We start from the raw sequence: 19,897 nt of genomic DNA, 5'->3' as shown, positions 1-19,897 counted from the left end.
CCTTTCAGCCCAAGTCATTATTGAGCCGAGTAAAAAATACAAAAAAAATTAAGTCCAGGGTTTATAGGACCCCGCATAGTTCAAGTGTGTAACTAATCATTTCTCTATAGTTTAAGTGTGCTTCTATGTCTTATCCCTATATATTACTCGTTGTCATAAGGAAATACTTCGTATCTTGCTTTTATTAAGGACTATATAGTGTTTAAGTTGGTTGATACGCGCTCCTATATATAACGTGCATTCACCTTCCAACCCAAGTCATTACTGAACGGGTAAAAAATAAGTCCAGGAGGGTCATAGGATAAAGTGCACTGAAAATAATGAGAACTATCGGTGCAATATACAGTTCAGGGACTTCAATGGATATATCCCCCTATACTGAATAAATATGTCCTCCTATATATTTTTCGGGTTTAAAAATAGGGTGAATAGGTCGTGTTAGTTATTTGGTTATTAATCGGAGAAATTTAATTTTTTGTGGGTTCCGTCAAATTAGGGGCATGAATAGCTCAGCTTTTGCACGGCAAGGGCACGTTTGATCCAGCTTTATAAGACAGGCATTTTCGGACAATATCGTATAATTCAAGGACATATCTGGCCCTTTTCCGCTAAAGATATTAACTCAAAAGAAAATCTCATTAGACGTTTTTTTTTGTCATTTATAATTTATTTATTTTTTAAAAGGTTAGGGGACGGACTTTAACTATTCCAGTAAGCAAAAAAACAAAAAGGGAAAAAAGTTAAAAGAGTATTGACTGGAATAGGGCTGCATATCGGTCGGTTCGGTTCGGGTTTCAAAATTATCGGTTTAACTTATTGGTTATCGGTTTGTAGATATATTAAACCGTTAAAGAACCGTTAAAATATCGGTTAATGGGTTATCGGTTAATCGGTTGTTGTATGTTATCGGTTCGGCTATCGGTTTAACCGTTAAGATTTCACACAACAAAAAAATGTCTTGACCACAATATGAACGGTGACTGGTTAAAATTGAGGTAATTGGCAGGTTTATCCCGCTTAATCATGATTTATAATTGACAATGGGTTTCAACCCACAAAAATATCAAGAAATGGATGTAGTTCCATATATGACTTTTCTTCATTTGAAAACTAATACTGTTAAAAGAAGGTTATTTTGCCACCATCTTTCAAAAGGTTAGATTAAAATCACTCCTAACCCATAAACAGAACATAAACAGGCAGCAATTGAGTTTAAATCTTAACATACATCATATGCAAACACAACCTGAGACTTATATATATACAGAACATAAACAAGGCAGCAAAGCATCTTAAGTGTATAACCAACAAAACACAATACTATGTTTCAGCCTTAATACTATCAAGAAGGCAGGTTGTTAATCATCTTTACATTTCTCCATCATTCTACGGTCTGCATCTTTACAGGGGTTAGTAAACTACCTATGAACACCAACGCTATTGACAGGACCATAATTAAGCTATAGATTAGAACTTCGAAAACAGCCCATAGAACAACTTCTAGTGGGCAATGGGCAGCAGCGACAAAGGCAAAACAGTGCACAACAACTTAGTTAAAGGGTAGAAGTGTAATTAATTAAATTGTTATCGGGTTATCAGGTAACCCGTTAACAAAAATGGTCAACCCGCGACCCGACCCAATAAGCCATTAAGTCAAAAACACCACCCGGTACCCGAACCGGTAATCCATTAACCCGAACCATTAACCCAATAACCCAATAATCGGTTCGGGTTATTGGTTTAACCGTTAACATGCACAGCCCTAGACTGGAATCAAGTTACAGGTGTGAAAGATATGATGACACTTACATTTGGCAGTGAGGAGTTGCAAATACACTCAATTATTATAATTTGACAATAGGCACATGCGTGGGGTTATTATCGTCATTTTCTTCTTATCCAAATCTCATTCCTCATCACAGCTACACGATCATCAGGTAATTTGCACCCAAATTTTTTAACTCCACTATGAAGTGACAATTTAGGTGTTTAATTGACAATTTTTTAAAACAAAAAAAAAATAATACCCGTGTTGGCTTTTTATTTATCAATCAAAAGCAAATTCAACATAGTCCAAAAACGGAAATAAAAGAAAAGAAAAAAAGAGAAAAAATAACATTTGAACATATATCTGTTAATGCCCTAATATTTCACATTGTTGTCTCTCTCTTCAGCTGCGCCTTTCTCTCTACTCCGACCCTTGCAAAAATGAAGTTCAACTGACAACTTCACTATAGTTTAGGTGTGTTTCTATGCCCTGTTTCTATACTAGCGGGTGTTGCTCGTGCTATGCACGGACCCAATGTCTTGTACATTCTATTATGCTACTATGATGAAATCTATATTGTTTTGTTCGTTTGATTTGCAAGACTGTATAGGTAAAATAGCATAGAGATTTTTCTTAAGTGAAAAAGTTGTTTCAAACATAAAAAATGGTCACTATTTGTCTTTACAAACAGGAACATATAATTTATAATTACGTACACATAAATTATTGAAGCAAATTTCGGATTTGTAAATCCAACCAGCAATCCAGTTTTTTGCATCTACTAATACTAAGTTATTTTCTTTTCCCTGAAAATATTAGAAGTGATGCAAATTTCAGTTGTTTTACATTGGATAGCACATTTTTACACTATTAATATCAATTTAGATATAAAAACTTTATCAATATGTTATTTAAAATATCTAGAACACTATCCTAATTTGTCTAGAGAAATTGAATAGCCCATGTGAAATTTTAGAATACTGCACCACAAAAGAAAAAAAAATTACAAAAATTTGAGGCATAGTTTAGATTATAGGGATAATTACATGACATAACAAACATATAGTGGGTATTGACATTTAGTAGCTATACAACAACAACAACAACAACCCAGTGAAATCCCACATCGTGGGGTCTGGAAAGGGTAGAGTGTACGCAGACCTTACTCCTACCAAGGTAGAACGGTTGTTTCCGAAAGACCCTCGGCTCAATAAAATCATAAAAAGAAGTCAGATAAGGTTAAGAGAATCAAAGCGATATGAAATGAAATAAAGCAAGCGACACAGATAACACAGGATAATCAAAGCACAGGAAATAACAGATAATAGCAGAAATCTGAGCAGAAGAAATTATATTGCGATAATGCGACTACTAATAACTAATAAGAACGGAAAACGAGACTATCTACTAGCCTTCTACCCTAATTTGGGTCCTCCAAACCCTCCTATCTAAGGTCATGTCCTCGGTAAGATGTAGTTGCGCCATGTCGTGTCTAATTACCTCTCCCCAATACTTCTTCGGTCTACCCCTACCTCGTCTGAAACCATCCATGGCCAACCTCTCACACCTCCGCACTGGGCATCTGTGTCTCTCCTCTTCACATGCCCAAACCATCTCAATCTCGCTTCTCGCATCTTATCTTCCACCGAGGCCACCCCCACCTTATCCCGAATATGCTCATTCCTAATCCTGTCACTCCTGGTGTGGCCACACATCCATCTTAACATTCTCATCTCGGCAACTTTCATCTTTTGAACGTGAGAGATCTTAACCGGCCAACACTCCACCCCATACAACATAGTCGGTCTAACCACCACTTTGTAGAACTTGCCCTTAAGTTTTGGTGGCACCTTCTTGTCACATAACACTCCGGAAGCAAGCCTCCATTTCATCCATCTTGCCCCAATACGATGTGTGACATCATCGTCAATCTCCCCGCAGCTTTGCAGAATAGACCCAAGGTACTTGAAACTACTTTTCTTCTGGATGGCCTGGGTACCAATTCTCACTTCCAAGCCAGCCTCCTGAGGTGCTTCACTGAACTTACACTCTAAGTACTCTATCTTGGTCCTACTCAGCTTAAACCCTTTAGACTCCAGAGTATGTCTCCAACTCTCCAGCTTAGCGTTAACTCTGCTACGAGTCTCATCGATCAGGACTATGTCGTCCGCGAACAACATACACCATGGCACCTCACCTTGAATTTGCCGTGTCAATTCATCCATCACCAAGGCAAATAAAAACGGACTAAGAGCTGATCCTTGATGCAACCCCATCACAACTGGAAAGTGCTCTGAGTCTCCTCTTATTGTCCTTACCCTGGTTTTGGCTCCCTCATACATGTCCTTGATCACCCTAATGTACACCTCAGGTACACTTTTAGCCTCCAAGCATTTCCATAGGATCTGTCTTGGAACTTTGTCATAAGCCTTTTCTAGGTCGATGAATACCATATGTAAGTCCTTCTTCCTCTCCCTATACTGCTCCACCAACCTTCTCACAAGATGGATGGCTTCTGTAGTTGAGCGTCCCGGCATGAATCCGAACTGGTTCTCAAAAATAGACACACCTCTCCTCACCCTCATCTCCACCACCCTTTCCCACACTTTCATAGTATGGCTTAGAAGCTTGATACCTCTATAGTTGTTGCAACTCTGGATATCTCCCTTATTCTTGTATAGAGGGATCATTACACTCGCCCTCCATTCTTCGGGCATCAAGCCATCTTAAAGATGACATTAAACAACCTAGTCAGCCACTCCAAACCTGCCGGGCCCACGCTCTTCCAGAATTCCCCAGGAATCTCGTCAGGTCCGGTCGCTCTTCCCCTGCGCATCCTACGAACAACACCCTTAACCTCGTCAACCTTAATGCTCCTGCAATACCCAAAATCGTGACGCCTTCCTGTATGTTCTAATTCTCCCAACACAATGTCTCTGTCCCCTTCTTCATTCAAGAGTTTGCAGAAGTATGACTGCCATCTCCGTCTAATGAGAGTCTCATCTACCAATACTTTGCCATGCTCGTCCTTGATGCACTTTACTTGATCCACATCACGTGCCTTTCTCTCCCTCGCCTTGGCTAGCCTGAACAATTTCTGGTCCCCTCCTTTCTCTTCTAGTTCAGCATACATGCGTTCAAAAGCTGCCGTTTTTGCCGTCGAAACAGCCAACTTCGCCTCCTTCCTCGCCATCTTATAAAGTTCTGTATTCGTCCACTTCTCCACCTCATCCTTGCTTTCTATCAACTTCGTATACGCCACCTTCTTTGCTTCCACCTTCCCTTGAACTTCTCCATTCCACCACCAGTCCCCTCTATGCTGACCACGACTACCTGTCAAGACCCCCAACACTTCCCTTGCTACCACCCTAATGCAACTAGCCGTCTTATCCCACATACTGGTCGCATCCCCACTACTATCCCAGGCCCCCATATCCTTCAGTTTCTCCCCCATCTCCAGGGCACTAATCGTGGTCAAACTCCCCCATCTGATCCTAGGTCAGTCCTCTACGACCCTCTTCTTCCTCGTCATCTTGATCGCTAAATCCATCACCAAGAGCTTATGTCGGGTTGTAAGATATTCGCTCGGAATGACCTTACAATCTTTGCACAGACCTTTATCATCCTTCCTAAGGAGTAAAAAGTCTATCTGAGTCTTAGCCACCGAACTACGGAAGGTTACCAAGTGTTCCTCCTTCTTTGGGAAACTCGAATTGGCTATCACCAACCCAGAAGCTTTTCCAAAATCCAAAAGTGAGACTCCTCCTCCATTCCTGTCCCCGAAGCCAAAGCCTCCATGCACATCATCATAACCTCCCGAAATAGGCCCGATGTGTCCATTGAAATCACCTCCCACAAATAGCTTCTCAGTAGGCGGTATGTCTCCCACTAATTCGTCCAAATCCTCCCAAAAGCGCCTCTTATCCTCGTCGCCTAAACCCGCTTGCGGCGCATATGCACTAATAATGTTCACAGTGAGTCCTTCAACGACCACCTTAATTGACATCATCCTATCAGTGGCTCTCCTAACCTCTACCACCTGATCCCTTAATTCACCATATACTAAAATGCCCACCCCATTTCTATACTTCGACCTACTAGAGAACCACAACTTATACCCGTCTACCTCCTTAGCTTTAGGACCTACCCATTTGGTCTCTTGAATACAAGCTATATTAATATTCCTCTTCTTAAGAATCTTAACTAGCTCTATGGACTTCCCCGTTAACGTCCCAATGTTCCAAGATCCTACTCTCAACCTAGACGCTCCTCTAACCCACTTACCCCTCTTAACCCTCGCCTCCGTCCCCGAACGAGAACATGACCCTAGTCTACCATCACTAAGCAAAGCCACGAAAATGAGTATGAACTAATAAATTATTCAAAAGTCTAAAGTTAGCAAAATGTAACTACAAGTGTATGGACAAATAATGGATGTGGCAACCGGAGGTACCAACTCCAGTTGAACTGAACCTGGTCGCCGCCGGAAAACACTGTTCAACGTCCGAGTACTGTTCACACTATTCACTGTTGAGTTACTGTTCACTGCCGGAATTCTGCTCACAGAGACCTGAAACGGGAGAAGAGAGAGGGGATGGAAATAAAAAAAGAACAAGAAAAGAAAAGGAAAAAAGGAGAGAGAGAGAGGGCTGGCCGGAAAAAGTCTTCGGCGATGACGCAGCTGTGTTCAGCTGTGTTCTGGCAGCGGCAGAAGCAGCTAAAAAAGGAAAAGGGGAGAAGAGAAGAAGAAAATGAAAGAGAGAAAAAGGTAGATCTGGCCGGAAAAGTGGCCGGCGTTACCTGGTCGCCGGAGTTACCTGAACAGTGATGCGGTCTGGTCACCTGACGGGGTGGCGGGTGGGGTGGAGAGTTGGAGGGCAGAGGAGAGAGAATAGAAATGGTGAACGCCATATTTAGTAGCTATAGTTGAACTTAATTACTTCTCATAGCAAACATTTGTATATTAATGACATTTAGTAACTATATATATATACACACAAAGTAGAATACCCATCACACTATTCACTTCCAACCCAACTCTCCCATCTCTCTCTTCCCACTCCCCCACTGTTCTGCCGCCATGGCTGCAGCCATTACCGGAGCTTACTTCTCCGGTGAACCACAGCAACAAAACCACAGCGATTCTTCTGATCACTACAATAACAACACCAACCACAGCTATTCTTCTCCTCTTCACTGGCAACAGCAATAACAGCAGCCATCGCCAGAGAAGTCGTCGGAGCTTACTTCTCCTTCGAACCACAGCAACAACACCAACCACAGCCAACCGGAGCTTACTTTCCTTTCAGTGAAGATTTTTTTAGATCTGAAGGTGACGGTGATGATGACGAAGAAGAGAAGGTGTACACAGATCTGATCAAAATTTTTGACCGGAAGTTTTTTTCCAGATCTGTGTATACATACAATGTATACATATAATGTATACATATTTTTCGGAAGTTTTTTTTTTCAGATCTGTGTATACATACACGGTATAATATTTTTTGGATTTTTCGAAAAAGATCTTTTTGTATACAAATAAATAGAGTGAATTAACGCCTGTATACAAATGAATACAATCAATTTTATTTTTTGTATTCAATATTTTGAGTGTCTTCACTTTTTTTTTGGTGTACATATGTTGTATACAATATTTTTCGCCTGTTTTTGTTAATATTTTTGGTGTGTCTATGTTGTATACGCCTGTATTTGTTGTATACATACCGCAAAATATGGTGTTTATTAATTTTTGGCAAATTTTAACTCGTTGTATATATGAATACAACGTTGTATTCATATATACAGCTAAAAAATAAAATTTGTATACACGCGCTTTATTACTTATTGTTGCTACCAAATATAATTGGTGAAACATATGCTATGTGACTTGAGTTAAGTCCAGAATTTTGTCATTTATGTAGTTTCCCCTAGATTATATGTGCAAGAACGGGTGCTGATTGTAAAATGAGGGTGTGAAATTTTAGGACGGCCCACATTATATGATGGCCTTCAAAGGTACGTTTGAACGTGCAATTTGACGTGTAAAATGGCAAGTTGAAGTGGCCCACTATTTCAGCAAAATATTCAAAATTTCTGAATACCAAAAATGCCTACTAAGAAGGGATGTCAACGAGGTGGTGTGTGCTTCAGCTAGGAGTGGTCGGGTGGGCATGGTAAGGTATATACTGATTATCGTATCGAAATTTTTATATTAAGATTCTGATATTATGATATTTGGTACAGTATTTGATATTTGATACGGTATACCGAAATATCAAATATCATACGGAAGTATATAGTTACATATATAATTTATATATATTAGTATTATAATACTAACAAATATTAGTACAAAATTAATTGTTTAAACATTAGAATTAGGACTAATCTATCTTTGATTGAAATGTCCTTTTTGTTTGGTTGATTTACGAAGGGGATTGGTTGTGCTTTCTTTTGAATATATTTACATGTATAAGGTGTTAGTACAATATAATTGAGACGTTTCTTGAATAGCCGAAGTCGTTATTCTTTATTATATGAGTATACCTAAGTCGAAGTCGAACAAGCTATGGTACCGATTTACCGTAATACCTAAAACCGAACTTAAAAATACCGAACCATACTGAATTAATTTGGTATGATAATGATATAGTATTTTCAAAAACTGAATACCGAAATTACCGTACCATACGAAAGTTTCCAATACCGTACCATGCCCACCCCTAGACCTTCAGCAGCTCAATCCCACTTCTTATATAGGAGAATATTACTATATTCACCGTCATAAAGAAATATTATGTATCTTGTTATTTGTTGTATATTGATCATGCAACCTTGCTTCGAAAACTTTTCTTTTAAGCCGAGGATCTATCAGACACATCCTTTTTATCCCACAAAGTAAAAGCAAGGTCTGCGAACACTCTACCCTCCAGACTCCATTTGTGAGATTACACTGGATATGTTGTTGTATAAAAAAAAAATACCCCCTCCGAACCAATTTATGTGGCATTTTTCGCTTTTTGCAGTTAATTTAACTAATCTTTGAAGCTAAATCGGATTAGATCAACTCAATATTTTAAGATTATAATTTATATACGGGATTCCTCTATATATTCAAAAACTGTATGAAAAGTACTATAAGTTGTAACTCTTCTCGTATCAATATGATAAAAGATGCATTTTAAATATTAATTAAATATTTAAATCTCGAAAAACAAAAAATATAATATAGATTGAGACAAAAGGAGCAACAAATACAAGGATACCCTATAGTCTATACTCACTATTTTAAAATTTTCGATATATATCTCTACAACTATACCTATCTAGTACTCCTCACAGCTCACAACATAGGACAGAGCTTGGCGGACAATTAGTGGTCAATTAAACTTCATTCATCTAAAAATTATACTGCCCAAATTAAAAGAATTATTACATATAAAATGATTAAATCCCCGGAAGATAACTAATAAACTGTGCATTACTAATAATAATAATAATAATAATAATAATAATAATAATAATAATAATAATAATAACGGAGAAGGGCCTAAAATACCCTCGAACTATTAGAATTGGTGCAAAAATACCCTCCATCCACCTTTGAGCCCCCTAAATACCCTTGTCATCCACCTTTGAGCCCCCAAATATCCCTGTCATCCACCTATGGGGTCTAATATACCCTTATTTCTAACAGCCCCATGTTGACACCCAATTTTATCCATCCTTTCGTCTAATTTACATCGTTAAGTTTCTATTTTATTAGATTATTAATTATATTTTTTTAATCACAACTTGTAGTCAAATTTCTTGGTGATCTCTATTACTATTATTACTTTTATTATTACTATTACTACTACTACTACTACTACTACTTATTATTATTATTATTATTATTATTATTAATCTTGAACTTGGACGGATTTTTCAAATAGATTCGAGTCCAAACTTCTGTCATTTTGTTCTTGGCATATTAGATGAAAAGAGGAAAGTTTCGATTTCGCAATTAAGGCGGATATTAAGCTATGATTTTTATGATTACTAGTAAGAAATTAAGGTGAATGAATTAAGAAAAGAAAGTGGAATTGAAAAGAGAAGAGAAGAGGAAATCAAACTAGAATAAATGAAAGAATACAAAAGGCACAAAGAAAGGGATTTTGTAGCCGTGGAAGTTCGACAAGAATCGGGGAATGTTTGATTTTACGGAAATTTAGAGATGACGGGGTCTTAGGAATTTTGAGTAAATAACAATGAGTTATGGATATTTGGTTTTGGGGGTAACCTGATGCCTTTGGGGATTTTTAGTTGGAAAGGGATTATGAGTTGGGTAGAAACTTTAGGAAATAGGTGAAAAAATTTATTTGGTTTATTTGTGGAATATAGTAATTTCAAATAGATTTTCTCAATTTTCATAATGATAATAAAAGTAGAGGGACAAAATATTTTGGTAAATAGTTTTATCACTTGTAATAGTAAAGTAATCATAGAAACATAACAACAACTATAAGTGTGACGCTAATAAAAAAAATATGTTTAAATAAATATTTATAGAGAATACGAATAGGATTAACACTGCAATTAAGCCAGAAGGAGAATAAATGCAGGAGTGATTTTTTTTTTCTCGTAAAACAAAAAGGTACTACTACTAAATAATAATAATAATAATAATAATAATAATAATAATAATAATAATAAATAAATAAAAAATATATCAAGAAATTTAACTATAGGTTGTGATAAAAAAATATAATTAATATTCTAATAAAATAGAAGCTCAACAATGTAAATTGGATGAAAGGATGGACAAATTGGGCGTCAACATGGGACTGTTAGAAATAAGGGTATATTAGACCCCATAGGTGAATGCTAGGAGTATTTGGGGGGCTCAAAGGTGAATGACATGGGTATTTGGAGGCTCAAAGGTGAATGAAGAGTATTTTTGCATCAATTCTAATTGTTCGAGAATATTTTAGGCCCTTTTCCGTAATAATAATAATAATAATAATAATAATAATAATAATGAGTAAGAAAGACAAAAGTCTCTCACGTGTGTTTGTCTATTCAGGATGAACCAGACACACAAAGAAAAAAAGAGAAAAGACAACCCTTGCATGGAAGTCAATGCTTGTCTCAGACTCTAAGCTCATTATTTCTTTTTACTAGACGGTCTATGCCCGTGTTGCGCATGGTCCCAATACTTTAAATTATAATACATTTATGTATATATAGTTATTTTTTAATAGTATATATATATACGATTAATATAATATTGTAGTTTATACTTCGTATCTAAAACTTTATTATATTAGTGTTTACTATGAATACAAAGTCTGCACTTTGTTTTTTACATTATTTTTTTTAAATATGGGGTTCACTTTTTTTTTTTGATATTACTTGATTTTGTTAATATGGGGTCCACTTTTTTTTTTACCGTGAGTTTGGAGATGGTGGGTTCCACTTTTTTTTTATATTGCTTGATGTCGTTTAGTATGGGGTTCACTCTTTATGGGGTGCACTTTTTTTTTTGACATTATTAGTTTGTACTATTTTTATGCATATAATATATATACATATACTATGTTCAAAACACGATTAATATAACATTGTAGTTTGTGTTCCGTATCGAAAACTTTATTATATTAGTGTTTGCTACGAATATAAAGTCTGCACTTTTTTTTTTAACATTATATTTTTTTTAATATGGGGTTCACTTTTTTCTTTTTTATATTGCTTGATTTTGATAATATGGGGTCCACTTTTTTTTTCCCATGAGTTTGGAGATGGTGAGTTCCGCTTTTTTCTTCCTTTTTTTTTATTGCTCGGTGTTATTTAGTATGGGACCCCCCCACCCCACCTTTTTTAAGGGACAACGGACGACGAAGCACGGGTCTAAACCCATGCTTTATATAGTTTTTTTTTTTTTATATTGCTTAGTGCTATTTAGTATGAGGCCCACCCTTTTGGACATTATTAGTTTGCACTATTTTTATGCATATAATATATATATATATATATATATATATATATATATATATATATATATATATATATATATATATATATATATATATATATATATATATATATATATATATATATATATATATACTATGTTCAAAACACAATTAATATAACATTATAGTTTGTGCTCTGTATCTAAAACTTTATTATATTAGTGTTTGCTATGAATACAAAGTCTGCACTTTTTTTTTGACATTGTTTATTTTTTTAATATGGGATTCATTTTTTTTTTATATTGCTTGATTTTGTCAATATGGGATATTATGTTCAAAACACGATTAATATAACATTGTAGTTTGTGCTCTGTATCTAAAACTTTATTATATTAGTGTTTGCTACGAATACAAAGTCTGCACTCTTTTTTTTAACATTGTTTGTTTTTTTTAATATGGAATTCACCTTTTTTAAAAACTGCTTGATTTTGTTAATACAGAGTCCACCTTTTTTTTCCCGTGAGTTTGGAGATGGTGGGTTTCACTTTTTTTTTTTTTTTTTTTTAATATTGGTTGGTGTATTAGTAGTTGTTTAAAATATGTGGGTCCACAATTTTTTTTTTAAAATATTAGTAGTTGTTTCAAATATATGGGCCCACAATTTTTTTTGAGCCCACAAACGGACGACGAAATGTTACAATGGGCCCAGGCAGGAGTAGTACACTATTCACTATTTAGAAAAGGACCAAAGATTAAAGCCAATTGATGCTACAGCAGCCACATTATTTGCAATATTCAAATTTCTTCCTTGTGAGGACGATCAAAAGAGCCCATTCTTAAATTTTATTGTTGTTCATCTGTCTTCTACTTATTCTTTATTATATACTGCTTACTGTCATCATGAACTAAAACTGCAGTCATTATTGCTTCCTCCGGTTCATTTTACTTGTCATATTTTTTTGGTAAGCTCCTTAAAAGAATATTAACTAAAATAGATTCATTTTTTTGCGCAGATTGCTCTTCTTTTGGGGTGGTCTTTAGATTTTGCCCCTCATATTTGTTGTCTTTATGTTTTGCCCTTTGCGTAGAAATCCTGATGTTCTGGGTTCGAACTCCCGTTCAGATATAAAAATAAAAAATAATTTCGCAAGGCAAGACTTGGGAAAGTTATACCGGAGACGGCATACGCGCGCTTAAGGCAGGACTAAAGTTATGCCGGAGGATGGTCGTTCAAGGGCAAAATTGTCAAATTGCTCTAACTTTTTAAATTTCCCAAAGCTGTATTTAATAGACGTGCTGCAGCTCTCCTTTTTCTTTTGATTGGACACGTGTACTAACCTATGCCATCCTTCTGCTCTTCCTCTAAATTCCAACCAATACATAAAAATCCCAACCACTATATTTAAAGATTACAGTGTCAAAAATGTCCTTTCTGAAAACCCATTAAAAATGTCCTTACTAATCTATGGACCACTTTATTTAAAGATTACAGTGTCAAAAATGTCCTTTCTGAAAACACATTAAAAATGTCCTTACTAATCTATGGACCACCATAGTTAAAGATTACAGTGTCAAAAATGTCCCTATTCTTAATGTGTTTTAAGAAATAGTAAGGACGTGTAAGGAAAAAATAAAGTGTTCACTTTTTTTTTTCCTCGTGAGTTTGGAGATGGTGGGTTTCACTTTATTTACTTTTTTTTTTAAAATATTGGTTGGTATCTTAGTAGTTGTTTAAAATATGTGAGCTCACATTTTTTTTTTAAAATATTAGTAGTTGTTTCAAATATATGGGCCCACAAACGGACGACGAAATGACGACCAAAAAGTGAGCCTACTTCTTAATAGTAGTAAAATAAAAAGAAAAAACAAAGAAAGTCATTGGCTATTGCTCCTTCCCTTCCATATTAGTTGATCACTTTCTCCTTTACACGTCCTTTAAAAAATTATAAATAAAAGTATATTTTATTATATTACTCTTATCTCTCTCCAATAAATTGCACTCTAATCAATATTGGTTACTTTGAAAAACAATTAATGTTAAGGATAAAATTAAAAAAATAATTAATTGTATCTTAATTTTGTAAGATGAACAAGTATTTGGGACAGATAATTTTAGTAACGGAAAAGGGTCAAATATGCCTCTGTACTATCGAAAAAGGACTAAATATACCCTTCATTATATATTGGGTCCAAATATACTCCTACCGTTATACTTTGGGTTCAAATATACTCCTCCACAGTTAAAATTACCCCAATCCTACATGACATTATTATTTTAATAAAATAATTATTATGTGGTATGTCACCTCACTTAGAAACTTAATTTTACCCCTCTCCTCTCTATTTACTTCCACCCCGCCTCCCTTTACTACTTACTACCTTCCTTATGCCCTGGTTAATTAAATACTAAAGAATGACAATCAGATTAATGAAATCAAAAGTCCATATCACCGTTAAAAATAGTACTATAATAAAAGGAAGTCATAAATATACTAATATTAAGATCTTTTTTATAATCATGTCAAGCTTTGTCCTTAATAAAATCAATCGAAAAAGATTGGCTCTCTATGAATAGATTGAGATAAAACATATACTGTGGGTTAAAATTTAGCAGCTCAAAGGTGAGTTTTTTGAGATCTTGAGTACCATTTTTTTTTGTAATTATTGGCAGTTAAAGTGAAAATTTGGATGTGGGGTTCTAAGTTTTCACACATCTGTATTCACATGTGCTTTTGGCTATTCAAGAACTGAAAAAGATTGCATCTTTTGCCCTGTAGATTTCTGGTAATTTTTACTTTTTTGGGGTGTTTCTGTTTCTGAAAAAGATTGAATCTTTTCCTCTGATCACATCATTCATCATGCCGAAAAAATAATAAACAATCGCAATGAAAGAGATGTCAAATGCATTATAAATTGATAGAGGGACAACAAGTCAAAATCCAATTGATTCAAAGCCAAGACTTTAGCATTAATGTTGTGCATTTGAATTTTCAATGACTTAAGAATGGAAGGTCTTCTTCAGTCCTTGGTATATTTAATCAATGGTGGTGGACATAAGGATGGTAGTAGTAGAGGGGGAGGTGGGGTTGAAGGTGATAGAGAGGGGAGGGGTAAAATTGAGTTTGTGAGTGAAGTAGCATGCCACATAATATTTATTTTATTAAAATAATAATGTCATGTAGGATTTGGTCAACTTTAACTGTGAAGGGACATATTTGAACCCAAAGTATAACGACAGGGGTATATTTGAACCAAAAGTATAACGAAGGATATATTTGACCCTTTTTCGATTGTACAGGAGTATATTTGGCCCTTTTCCGTTTTAGTAATATGAGTATATGACCGATTAATATGGAACGAGGAAGGAAGTACTGTAAAAATGGACTGAGAGAGTAACATTTTTCTCACAAATATTTTCCCCACGATCTATTCTAAATTGTGATGTCAAAAAAATGGTTCGTCGACAGCAGGGTTCGAGAACCTGCGCGGGCGAAGCCCAACAGATTTCAAGTCTGTCTCCTTAACCACTCGGACATATCGACTTTGTTGTTGCAAAGTCAAACGTTTTCTACTAATAAACTGTTTAACCAAGACTTCTTAATAATGACTAATCACAGTTGGGGGTTTTAATAGTATGGTTCGGGCAGTTATTTTATAAAATTTATACCATATCAATTTTTTGGTTATTTCATTTTGTAGAACCAAAATTAATCTTTTTTAAGTCGTCTCATCATCTCGGTTTCTCTTTGGTATCAGTACGGTTCGGTTAATTTTCGGTATTCTTTTTAAAAAAAAGGAACATCATGTTATATTCACCAGTGTTTTAAAAGGCGTTTTTAGAGCGATCCCTGGGGCGGGGCGTACCAAAAATGCTTCGGGGCGATGGGTCGGGGCGAAAGTCTCCAAAGACCTACGCCTAGCAATTCGGGGCATACGCCCGGGTAGGGGTGTACATGGACCGAGTTGGTTCGGTTTTTTTAAACACCAAACCAAACCAATTGCGTCGGGTTTTTAAATTTATACACCAAACCAAACCAATAAAATTCGGGTTTTTCAACCTCGGGTTTTCTCGGGTTATTCGGTTTTCTCGGGTTTTTCGGGTTTTTTTTCGGAATAGCCTTGATACAAAACATATAACTTTTACTTCAAATATTTCTTTAGTCCTAGTAAGATACAACTATATAATTAAGGTGTTTCAGAAGAAAATAACACAAAATGTGAGAAGAGTGATGACATTGTATTAAAATATTCAACAAAAGATAATAAAATGGGTTAAAATAAATACTGCTAATTAATAAGCCATAAAGAAAATGACCATGATCTAAAAATACTAAGTCATGCTAAAATAAATACGGCTAATAAATATTAATTACATGACAAGAAAAAAAAACTTAAGTTATGTATTTTCACTCGGTAAACCAATTATGCAAAACTAAAGAATAGATATCCAATATTATTGTCATTCCTAGTGGTAAATTGAATTTCTTTTGTTAGTATTAGTGTTGAGTTGGTTTTGGTTAGGACTTTATATGAGTTACTAACATCCATAGGATATAAAACTTATTGACATTCAAAATTCTAAGTTCAAGCTTGAATAATATGATAATAGATTAAAAACTACCGAAAAATTTTAAGAAATATTTATAAATTACATTACAAATAAATATTTTTTTGTATAAAATATTTTTAAAATTAAATACATGTAATGTCGGGTTGGTTTGGTTCGGTTTGACTTTTTTTAGCTAAAATCAAACCAAACCAATTATGGTCGGGTTTTTTTTTTCAACACCAAACCAAGTTAAACCAAACCACTAGTCGGGTTTTTTTCTCGGTTTGACTCGGTTTGGTGCGGTTTATCGGTTTACTTTGTACACCCCTACGCCCAGGCGTTTGGGGCGAGTTTTTTTTATTGGGGTGTAAGCCCAGAAAACTTCTGCAAACTAAAACGAAATTTGTTAAATAAGTCCTTAATATAATGCTCAAATTCTCAAAAGTCAACATGTAATTACTCAAATGTTTTAAAAAGGAACTGAAACATTAAATTTAAAAGTCAAGACCTTTTTTTATAGCTAGAATGCCTAATATATATTCTTTTCCAATTATTTATCTTGTCTTCTACTATCTCAAAAAAGTAACGAGCAGTCACTTGTACTTGTAAGTAGCGTATAATAGATTGTTCTAATTAGTTTTTTTGTGGGGGTGGAGCATATATATATATATCACTTATTTATAGTTTTCTTAAATTTTTTACGCTATTTCACCTATTTAAAAGTATTTATTATAATTATATCATTTTATAAAATACTAAAAATTAAAACCCCATGGGGCTTACGCCCCGTGCCTCGGGGCTTACGCCTCACTAAGGCAGACGTAAAACGCCCCGCCTTACGCTTTCGCCTTTTAAAACACTGATATTTACTAATAACAGTTATAGACACGATATCATGCATACTTCTATAAGACTTTGGCAAAAACTCCCAAGACATTTTTACTGTTTTAAAATATGATGAATCAAGAAAAAATGAAAGACGAAAAGAATAAAGATTAATTCCACTATTTTGTGGTAGTGTAAAACAATGTTAAGCAAAGACAAAAAGTATAATATAGATATCACGAGTGGGCAAAAATCAATCAAGATAGCACTCAAGAACTGAGTCTACGAAGATTAAGTATCCAAAATAAGAGAAATATAAAATCATACGAGAGAAAAAATATCTAACACTTTGTAGCTTTCTATCCAAGATCGCTGGAATACCTTGTAGTTTACAAGCTAGTTACTACTTGAGATAGTAGAATTAATTTAATTTCAATAGGAGTAATATAACATATTTCAGAGTTGGAACGTTAGGTGTTAATTATGTTGCCGGCTTGTAGTTGTATTCATCATCCTGAACGTAAGGTGAAAATTTTATATTTAAATTTGATATATAGAATATATTTTACGCATACAAACTTATTCGGTACAGTTCGATATTTTTTCGATTTATTTTTATAAAATTAAAAATCAACCTAATTATTCAGTACGGTTATAAATATATATAAAAATCGTCGGTTTTATTGCAATAAACTTATAAATCGATTTAGTACGGTACAGTTTGATCAATTAAATCAATTTTTTAAAAACCATTGACACCCCGACTCATAGTACACAAGGGCTTCTCCTAATTTATGAAGCAGCACTTGTTCAAGGAGATCACATAAGAGATCGTATTCTTACCTTCACCAACCCCCAAAGTCTTCTCCCCTTTCCTCCGGGTAGGAAAGTAGGATTCAAGAAGAAGGGCAAATCACAGCTAGAATTTTAAGTTTATGAGCTCTGGATTTTATAAAAGATAGTTTACTGGATTTTGGATAAATCTATATATCTATATATATATATATATTAAAAGCATAAACTCCCTAACTTGAAAGTTAAATTACCTAAATACCCTTATTAACTTAAAAATCCTACTATTAATTAAAGAGAAAAAAGAAGAAACAACGCTTAGCACCAACCCAACAAATAAAAAGACGCTACTCTTAACAATAGCCTTGTACGGTTGGAGAAAAAAACGAAAATATGTTACTCTTAGCAATAGCATTGTACGTTTGGAGAAAGGAGGACGCACAATCACACATAGGTCTCCTAATGAGCAGCCATCATTCCATGAATTTTGGTTTCATTATAATATTTCGCTTTCATGGTAACAAGTTATTAGCAGAGTCAAACTTATAATACTTTTTGTATAGTTTTTAAATATCTAAATTTTAATTTTAAACAATTAAATTAATATAATCTAATTCTCTTTAAAGAAAAGTCAAATTCACTCTTGAAAAAAGAACCGTCAAGTAATTTGGAACAGAGGAAGTACTATTATTGTGCAAAATTATGTGAACTCTGATGCTACATGCATGCTAAAAGTTTATTCTTTAGAACGTTACTTGAGAATCTGACATCGTTCTTCATATATTTCAAGTAACCAAAAGTTAGCAAGTAAAATGTAGTAAAACATTGCTTAAGTGGCAAATGTTTCAAAGTATTTCTTGCAGGGATATAGTATCATTGAGTGTCGTGCCTCTTTTTTTCTTTTCTACCTTTTTGGGGATCTGGATTTCAAAGTTTTTATTTAGAATCTGGCTCTTTTTCTTTTTGTTGTTGGAAACTGACATTAGGATTTTGGAAATATAACTCTCAGGTTAAACATGAAATTATTGTTATGTGCCTCCCTAATTTCTAAATAACACATGGAGAGCGACTATGTTGAGTTGCTGATTTAGTGAACGCGAATACTTCTATAATTGTAAGTAACAAAACTATTATACTCCCTCCGTCTCAAAATATTTGTTGTCCTTACTAAAAATATTTGTCATTTTATTTATCCAAGATAAAATTAAGTAGCTTTTTTTTCATTTTTCCCTTGTAGTAATTACATTAATGGGTTGATTTTGTGAGTTCACATACTAACATTTAAGAGGTTTCGTCATTAATGGAGTAAATATTTATTGAGGGAGAGAACATGATGAAGACATCCGAGATAAGGTGGGAGTGGCCTCTATGGTGGATAAGATGTGATAAGCGACATTGAGATGGTTCGGGCATGTGCAGAGGAGATGCGCGGAGGCTCCAGTACGAAGGTGTGAGAGGCTGGCTATGGACGATTTTAGAAGAGGTAGAGGTAGGTCAAAGAAGTATGGGGAGAGGTGATTAGACAGGACATGGCGCATGTCCGACTTACCGAGGACATGACCTTAGATAGGACATTATGGAGGTCATGTATTAGGGTACAGGGTTAGTTAGTAGTTGAGTGTTTTTTCACTTATCCTTGCATACAGATAGTTGTAGTATTACTCTTCTAGGCCCTTGTGTTTGATAATAGCTTGCCATGTCTTGTTATATTGCTTTGGATTGCTTGTTTTTTTTACTACGTCGTCCTATTATCTTGAGTTATTACTGCTTATGTTACTGATACTTTTTCATCTCTCTTTGAGCCGGGGTCTATCGTAAACAGCCTCCCTACCCGTCAAAAGGTAGGGGTAAGGTTTGCATACACTCTACCCTCCCCAGACTCTACTTGGTGGGATTTTACTAGGTTTGTTGTTGTTGTTGTTGTTGTTAGAGAACATGATGAAATATGTTACGAGGGTAAAATAGTTAAAATTCTACCCTTATAAATATTTTCTTAATGGACGTGTAAAT

At 34.9% G+C, this 19,897-nt stretch overlaps 1 non-coding gene across 1 annotated transcript; it reads right to left on the bottom strand.

Annotated features, from left to right (window-relative positions):
• Nucleotides 1-15,179: 15,179 nt before the first annotated feature.
• On the bottom strand, nucleotides 15,180-15,263 carry TRNAS-UGA (transfer RNA serine (anticodon UGA)). Its single transcript has one exon. It is a non-coding gene; the product is annotated as a tRNA-Ser (tRNA).
• Nucleotides 15,264-19,897: the final 4,634 nt, after the last annotated feature.

This window comes from Lycium barbarum, chromosome 7, assembly GCF_019175385.1.
Source record: "Lycium barbarum isolate Lr01 chromosome 7, ASM1917538v2, whole genome shotgun sequence".
Classification (NCBI taxonomy): Eukaryota; Viridiplantae; Streptophyta; class Magnoliopsida; order Solanales; family Solanaceae; genus Lycium; species Lycium barbarum.
This window is presented reverse-complemented; position numbering and strand designations above follow the sequence as displayed.